This window comes from Panicum virgatum, chromosome 6N (assembly GCF_016808335.1).
Source record: "Panicum virgatum strain AP13 chromosome 6N, P.virgatum_v5, whole genome shotgun sequence".
NCBI lineage: Eukaryota > Viridiplantae > Streptophyta > Magnoliopsida > Poales > Poaceae > Panicum > Panicum virgatum.
This window is the reverse complement of record NC_053150.1, coordinates 29,863,219-29,871,617: the sequence shown is the minus strand read 5'-3', so window position 1 is coordinate 29,871,617 and position 8,399 is coordinate 29,863,219. Positions and strand designations below refer to the sequence as shown.

The 8,399-nt window shown below is 45.8% G+C and overlaps 1 non-coding gene across 1 annotated transcript; it reads right to left on the bottom strand.

The window, feature by feature from the left end:
• Positions 1-2,136: 2,136 nt before the first annotated feature.
• LOC120680391 lies at positions 2,137-2,243 on the bottom strand. The gene has a single exon (XR_005677656.1). It is a non-coding gene; the product is annotated as a small nucleolar RNA R71 (small nucleolar RNA).
• Positions 2,244-8,399: the final 6,156 nt, after the last annotated feature.

Below are 8,399 nucleotides of genomic sequence, written 5' to 3'. Positions count from 1 at the left end.
CCTAGGCTGGCCGGCCTAGCACCTCCACTAACTGTGCCACGTCTTCGGTCCAGGAGTGAAGTGACATGCTCACATTACCTCTAAACCATGCATTGCAAGTTGGTTTGATCAAATGAACCGAAAGGCCTAGCACAAGGATTAAAGGACCCATCTGCAGGACTTACTGAGATCTTTTGGCCCGGAGCACCACTATGGACTTCATGCACCCTTGGGCCAAGATGTCAGTGAAACGGGAGGCCGAGATGTACCAAACCTAGGCCGACCAGCCTACAAGTTTCAGCGTTAAACCGAAGCAACCTTCCACCACCAACCAGAGGTGATTAGGAGCGTCCATGAGAAGGGCGGTTGCAAATGGAGGGAATCCCAGGCCAGCCGCCCTAGGAGAGGCTGGCTGGCCCCACTCTGCAGCGTCTCATGCTCAACTTCGCGTGGAAGCTACATCAACCGACCCTATTGCTTACACCTGACGCCTTGGCCAAGTACCAACCTCTAGCTAGTATAAATAGGCCCCCCATCCTCACTTGTGAGACACACCAAAGGAGTTCTCTCTTCTCACTTTTGTTTCCTAGAGTAGGTTAGCTATTCTAGGGGTTAGAGTCAAGTCGAGCTTGTCTCTAGATTTCGGAGTCATCATCAGAAGTCGGGTATAAGCTCTTGTATCTTTTCCTTTGACATTTATCAATATAAGTTATCTTCTTTATCTTTTCGAGTTAGCTTCACTTTCCGCATTTATTTATCTTCTCAAGTTATCTTACTTGTGTGCGGAAGTAATTCTTCTAGCTTAGGCTTTGTACCTATCTTGTTTATCGTCATCTTACCTTATGGGTTTTCTCGCCCGGACTAGGGAGGCTCAAGTTAGTTACCTAGGTTGAGGGGGATTTCTCTTTTTAGCTACAAGAGAAATCCTAACACTGAGAGCAGACGTGGCGTCTGAGCTCAGTGTTAGCTATAAAGTGTGTACCACCCCACAGTACCATTGTGGTAGGCGGCAGGTGGTGACAGCCCTGTCCGTCCCTTGTAGTCCACCATGTTTGGGTGTTTTCATAGTAGTAGTTGCAGGTTGCTGTTGGACTCCCCTCTCACCCCTTTCTGAAGTCCTTACTCTTCCAGACGCCGAAGTAAGCTCTAGGTTCCCGATAACTAGTTAGAACCAAGGTTTAGTCTAGAGAGGCTAGCTCAATAGTTTAGAAGTGTTTTAGGAGTCTTTCTCGCTCGTTGTCCTCCCAGCTGCATACCTTTCTAAGGATTAGAGTCTCCTGTGTCAGATGGTCATCGTTGGCCATTATCTTATCCTATCATATCAGGCTTACCCCCACTATGTTAGTCAGTTGATATCTCTAGTAAAGTTTGTCATTCGATTCTTCGATACTATTTATCCATAGTGCTTCCCTGAGGAAATATATGATACCCTGGAATACTCCAAGGTGAAGTGCTACAGCGGTGATTCTGTGCACTTTCGGAATCTATATTCTATTGAGCATCAGAAACGCCAACAAGCATTTCTGGCGCTGTTGCCGGGGAAGCAATTGGCTAAAGATATCGTCGAATAGTTTAATAAAATTTACTGATTTATCACCGCTAATTTTAGCGGGATCACTATTGCTCTCGGTATCTTTGTGATTTCTGCAGAGCAGTGCAGGGCCAGTTTCGATCCACCATATCACTTCAACTCAGATCCAAAAAGAATTGGGTGAATTATTTGATGCATAGTCGTCCTACCAGAAGAAATTATCTTAGGATCAAGGTTTGACAACACCAGCTTCGATACCCATGACTCAGAAGACACTCCGTCAATTCTCAGCCCCGTCCAATAGCCATATTCCTACTGGACTGAACAATTGTCAAGGCACTGATGGCTTTGAGATAAAGACTGGGCTTGTCAACATGGTTCAAGCAAGTTCCTTTTGCGGAAAGGCATCGGAGGATGCCCACACTCATCTATAGAATTTTCTGGAAGTGAGCAGCATAATCAACCCAAGAGGCACTACGATGGATAATGTTCATCTTCGACTGTTCCCATTCTCTTTTCTTGGGAAAGCAAAGACGTGGTTCTACACCTACAAGGACACGTTTGACACTTGGGATGCGTGCTCCAATGCTTTTCTGGTCAAGTACTTTCCGGTGGGCAAAACCAATGCCCTTCGTAACAGGATTTCCAGTTTTGAACAACTTCAGGACGAGACAGTCCCGGAAGCTTGGGAATGTTTTCAGGAATACATTGCAGCATGCCCACACCACGGCATGGAAGAATGGCTTATCATTCAGAACTTCTTCCATGGCCTGAACCAGTGATCGCAAGATCACATGGACGCAGCAGCGGGAGGAGCATTCCTCTCCCTCGATGTTGCAGGAGCTAGAACGCTCATCGATAAAGTTGCTTCCAACCAGCGTTGGAAGGGAGATAGGTAGCCGGCTCATGCAAAAGGAGTACATGAAATCGACAATGTCAATATGCTGGCAGCCAAGATGGATCTTCTCATGAAAAAGCTGGAATCTCCACACCAGGAGGTTAACCAGACTATGGAGTCTCAGATGACATGTGAGAAATGTGGCAATACTGGACACTCGGGCAAATCTTGCCCATTCACTCAAGACAACGAGAACTCCATTGGGAACAACACTCCCAACGACTCAGACTGTCATTCTCAGCAAGGTTGGAATTCTAAGCCCAACCTCCCCTTCGATCCACATCAAGGTAACAATTTTAGTAATAGTTTTCAGCCCTTGCTTAAAGACTTGATGTATGGCCAAAAATAAATAAATGATAGGATTAGTGAGAAATTTCTTGCTAATGATAAAATTCTTGAGTCTCTAGCTAAGCAACTAGATGGGTTTAACTCTGTAATTTAACATCAGTTGAGTTTCAACAAATTGATAGAAACTAAAGTAACTCAGCTGGCCTCATCCTGCCTTAATCATGACACGGGGAAGCTATCCGGGCAACTGGAAGTGACCCCGAAAGAAAGTGTGAATGCGGTAGCTGTGCGGGCAAGACAATCCGCACAGAAACCATATCTTATGTAGGATGCAGGTTACCATCCAGCCTTGACCATGACACGGGGAAGCTATCCGGGCAACCGAAATGACCGCGAAAGAAAGTGTGAGTGCGGTAGCTGTGCGGGCAAGACAATCCGCACAGAAATCACCTCTTCTGCAGGATGCAGGTACACGATGGATGACCGTAACCGCTAGAAATATCGATGTTGAAGACGGGGTGCTGGAGGAGGCCGAAGAATCCAACACCATTGCTACCCAGGAGAACCCGTGCAACCCCCTAGAACCCCACGGGACTGTCATGATACAACCGCCTAACCGTTTCTAGAGCGGAAAAGGAGGCTGGTGGCAGATGAGCAATTCGGCAAGTTCGTCGAGGTAACGAAGAAGTTTTATGGCAACATACCACTTCTTGATACTATGCAGGTTCCCACGTACGCCAAGTATCTCAAGGATATCCTTGGCAATAAGAGGGTCCTACCGACCACTGAGGTCATACAGCTTACGGGTGAGTGTAGCACAGCTATACTCAACCCTCTCCTGGAGAAGAAGAAGAAACAAGGATGCCCCATCATCACTTGTTCCATCGGAGCTCAACACTTTAAGCACGCTCTTTGCGATCTGTGAGCAACCATCAACATCATGCCAAAGGTAATTTATGATAAACTTAACCATCATGCACTTGCTCTTACTGCCATGTGTTTGCAGCTAGCAGACTAGTCAGTTCATCATCTCGCGGGGGTCACCGAGGATATTCCGGTGAAAAAATGGAATTTCTTAGTCCCCGTTGATTTTGTCATTCTTGACATGGAAGTCGACACTGAGATCCCTCTCATATTGGGAAGCCATTCTTGAGCATGACAACTGCACACATTGATGCGGGAGTTGGAGTAATCCAACTCAACATCAATGGGCAGAAGGAGAGATTCGGTTTCAGAACGGAGGATGACAAATTCTCACAGATCAAAAGTTTTGACTGAAAGGAATCCGTGAAAGAGCTGAAGAAGCCATATATCCCATCCAACCATACCCTCATCGAATTCGTGAAGAATCTTCGAACTCGGGAGGAGATCAAGGTGTATAACCAACGGAACGCGAAGCAGAATATCCAACATAAGAATTTTTTGGAATTTGGGAAGAAAGAAATCAAAGTAGCTCTGCCTACACGGAAGGTGTTGCAGAAGATAGTATCGCCACCAATGTCTCCATCAGGTGACGACGACCAAACTCAAAGTATGGATAGTCTCGCTCAGGACGAGAAACTCGAGCCCTTGCCATGAGGTACGTGGTAGTTACCCATTCTTGCATTTGCATATAGGATAGTTTATACTCTTGCATAGTTTTCCCTTTCACATCAAGGCATGTTTAAATTCTCGCAAATGCATTCTTTTCACTTTACACTGTATATAAAAAAATTGGCCAAGATGGCAGACCTACTGAGCTTCATTCAAGCTTGGGGGGTGCCATTGTATCCAGGTAAGTCATCTGACCTGTCCTTTCATCTTGTATCCAATATATATATATATATATATATATATAGAGTTAGTTTGAGTCATTCAAAAATTCAAAAAAAAGAATAAAATAAAATAAAACAAAAACAAAATAAATAAATTAAAGCACAAAAAAAATGTTTCATGCTTTGAATAAAACTCCTAGCTTTTATGTGTGGAAATCCGTGTAAGCTCTTATCATGGAAATGATGTATAGTTGTTCTGTCCATGCTTTGCAAGTGCCTCATATACAACTGTTTACTCTTCTAGTACCTGAACTAGTTGGCACATAAGTAGTTCCACTAAAATCTGGTTTGAATGGGAGCATGAGCTTGATTTCTTAGTCTAAGTTGTTGTGAGATTTGAGATGGCCCGAATCGGAATAAAACAACATGCTCTAGTAGGGAACCTCTCGGAATTTCTTTAAAATAAAACATGGTAAAGAATTCCCCTTTGGTTTACATGTCCTACCCAAAGTCATATCGTTTTATCATATTAACCTATTTAAGCTATCTTGAGTTATTTTGAGCTTTGCCGAATAGTGAGTTCATTCGAGGAAGGTACTTGTCATCTACCGATCTTTCTCCTTTGTGTACCCATTGTTTTGCTAGCCTCAAAATGTCTGGCATGTCAATTACCTACTCTGGGTATTGATATCCACCTTCGCCAGATAATTCCCTCCCAACAAAACCCAATATATCCACAGTGAACCTATCCATCTCGAATGGTCTATCCAAGCAATGCTCCCTTCCAAAAACTCTAGCATTATGGAGTGTGGGTCATCTTCTTTAAAAAAAAGAGACAAGACCCACACCTCCACTCAAGGGAGTTGAAATAAGGAGCTCAAATAAAAAGACCAAAAATTTTCTAAGAGTGAGTCCATTTCCTCCCTCTCCCCTGAACACTTCACCTTCCATAAGATCGGGATTTGATCGAGTACCAACCTCTTGCGAACCACTCTTCGGCTCGGAAAAACAGGTAACCAAAGTATGCTACACTCTTCCTACCCAAAACTCCACATATCAGCCTTAGATTAGGAAGAAGATGGTCAAAAAAAAACTTCTGATCATGGTGAGGATCATACACCTTGAGTGACTTGAGAGTACCATTGGGGAATCCTGAACCACTTTTTGAAAACTTGCAAAATATTTCGAGATAGGAACCTGAACAGGAAGCAGGAAATATATCGGTAAAGGTTATTCAATCTCTCAACTGCCCAAGATGAGGGATGAAATGCCAATAAGCACCATCTACCAGAAAACAAGGTATGAGCCAACTTATTCAAAGTACATATGGGTTAGAGTAATATGTTGTGCATAAGGTTTCTACAAGGTATGAGCATTGATGCAACTCCTAATCCACAGAGCCTCAGGTTTAGCTTTGCTCGAGGACGAGCAAAAGTTTAAACTTGGGGGGGTGTTGACGGCCATTATTTCTCATTTTGACCGTCAACTTCTCGCGAATAAAATAAGCTTTACAACATGTTTCATACATATTTTATTTATTTCTAACAAGTTCCACAAGTTTTGGATGAGTTGTGCTTTCAGGAGATAATATACCAAAAATGAGCCGAAACTGGGAAAACCCAGGCCGGCCGGCCTCATCTAGGCCGGCCGGCCTCATCTAGGCCGGCCGGCCTAGCACCTCCACTAACTGTGCCACGTCTTCGGTCCAGGAGTGAAGTGACATGCTCACATTACCTCTAAACCATGGATTACAAGTTGGTTTGATCAAATGGACCGAAAGGCCTAGCACATGGATTCAAGAACCCATCTGCAGACTTACTGAGATCTTTTGGCCCAAAGCACCACTATGGACTTCATGCACCCTTGGGCCAAGATGTCAGTGAAACAGGAGGCCGAGATGTGCCAAACCCAGGCCGGCCGGCCTACAAGTTTCAACGTTAAACCGAAGCAACCTTCCACCACCAACCAGAGGTGATCAGGAGCGTCCACGAGAAGGGCAGTTGCAAATGGAGGGAATCCCAGACCGGCCGGCCTAGGAGAGGCCGGCCGGCCCCACTTTGCAGCATCTCGTGCTCAACTTTGTGTGGAAGCTACGTCAACCGACCCTCTTGCTTACACCTCACGCCTCGGCCAAGGACCGACCTCTAGCTAGTATAAATAGGCCCCCCATCCTAACTTATGAGACACACCAAAGGAGTTCTCTCTTCTCACTTTTGTTTCCTTGAGTTAGATTCGAGTCGAGCTTGTCTCGGGATTCCGGAGTCATCATCGGAAGTCGGGTATAAGCTCTTCTATCTTTTCCTTTGACATTTATCAATATAAGTTATCTTCTTTATCTTTTCGAGTCAGCTTTACTTTCTGCATTTACTTATCTTCTCAAGTTATCTTACTTGTGTGCGGAAGTAATTCCTCTAGCTTAGGCTTTGTACCTATCTTGTTTATCGGGATCTTACCTTACGGGTTTTCTCGCCCGGACTAGGGAGGCTCAAGTTAGTTCCCTAGGTTGAGGGGGGTTTCTCTTGTTAGCTACAAGAGAAATCCTAACACCGAGAGCAGACGTGGTGTCTGAGCTCCGTGTTAGCTAGAAAGTGTGTTCCACCCCATGGTACCGTTGTGGTAGGCGGCAGGAGGTGACAGCCATGTCTATCCCGTGTAGTTCACCACGTTCGGGTGTTTTCATAGAAGTAGTTGCTAGTTGCCGTTGGACTCCCCTCTCACCCCTTTCCGAAGTCCTTCCTCTTCCAGCCGCCGAAGTAAGCTCTAGGTTCCCGATAACTAGTTAGAATCAAGGTTTCGTCTATAGAGGCTAGCTCGATAGTTTAGAAGTGTTTTAGGAGTCTTTCTCACTCGTTGTCCTCCCAGCTGCTTACCTCTCAAAGGATTAGAGTCTCCTATGTCAGACGGTCATCGTTGGCCATTATCTTATCCTATCATATCAGGCTTGCCCCCACTAAATTAGTCGGTTGATATCTCTAGTAAAGTTTGTCATTCGATTCTTCGATACTCTTTGTCCATAGTGCTTCCCTGAGGAAATATATGATACCCTGGAATACTCCAAGGTGAAGTGCTACAGCGGTGATTCTGTGCGCTTGCGAAATCTATATTCTATTGAGCATAAGAAACGCCAAAAGGGTCCCTCCCGGGCGAGCATTCCTTGGACTTCACTGGTTCACCCTAGCGAACCGATCTGACCGGCTACCCTGACTGGCCAGCATAGGAGGCGCTGCACCGAGTCCCTCCTAGCATTGCACATTCGAGTGAGTTCGTGTGTTGCCCCGAAAAGGTGTCAACAACAAGCAAAGAGGAACCATTACCAACAATTATATTAGATGGAGTAAAATAAGTAGAAGGATGAAGTTGTGTTTGGAGATCATAGTTTGAAACCATGTGAGAGGAAGCACCTATATCCATATACCAATTATCGGACAGAGGAGGTGCGAGTATCATGGTGTTTAAGTTGCTTTCCAAGGCTTGTGGATCCCATGTCCAGGAAGAAGAAGCCGGAGTGGGGAAGCCGTAGTAGGATGAACCAGCAATAGATAAAGGGCCGGTGAACTACTGCTGTTGTATGGGTGCACTGGTGACATAATCTTGGGGACAAGGAGGCAGTGGCGCAAGTGGAGGGTGGGGACAGACACCATGCTGTCCTAGCCAGACGGTAAAAGTCCCCGTGAGGGGATTCCAGTGTTGGGCTGCCCAGGCCCCTAGCGGGCGACTGGTTGGGCTACCGGGCTGGCGACCAGGCTGATTGTGCCACTCTCCACCGCCACTGAAGCCACTGCTATGGCCGCCACCTCTACCGCCGGAGCCACTGCCCTAGCCGCCGGAGCCGCCGCTCTGGTCATCACTACGGTGAGGCGCAGGGGGGCGCGATGGTGATGACGAAAGCCGTCGGAGTAGAAGACTCATGGCGAGAGTTACTTCCTCGATGAGCAAATCCGCAAGGACA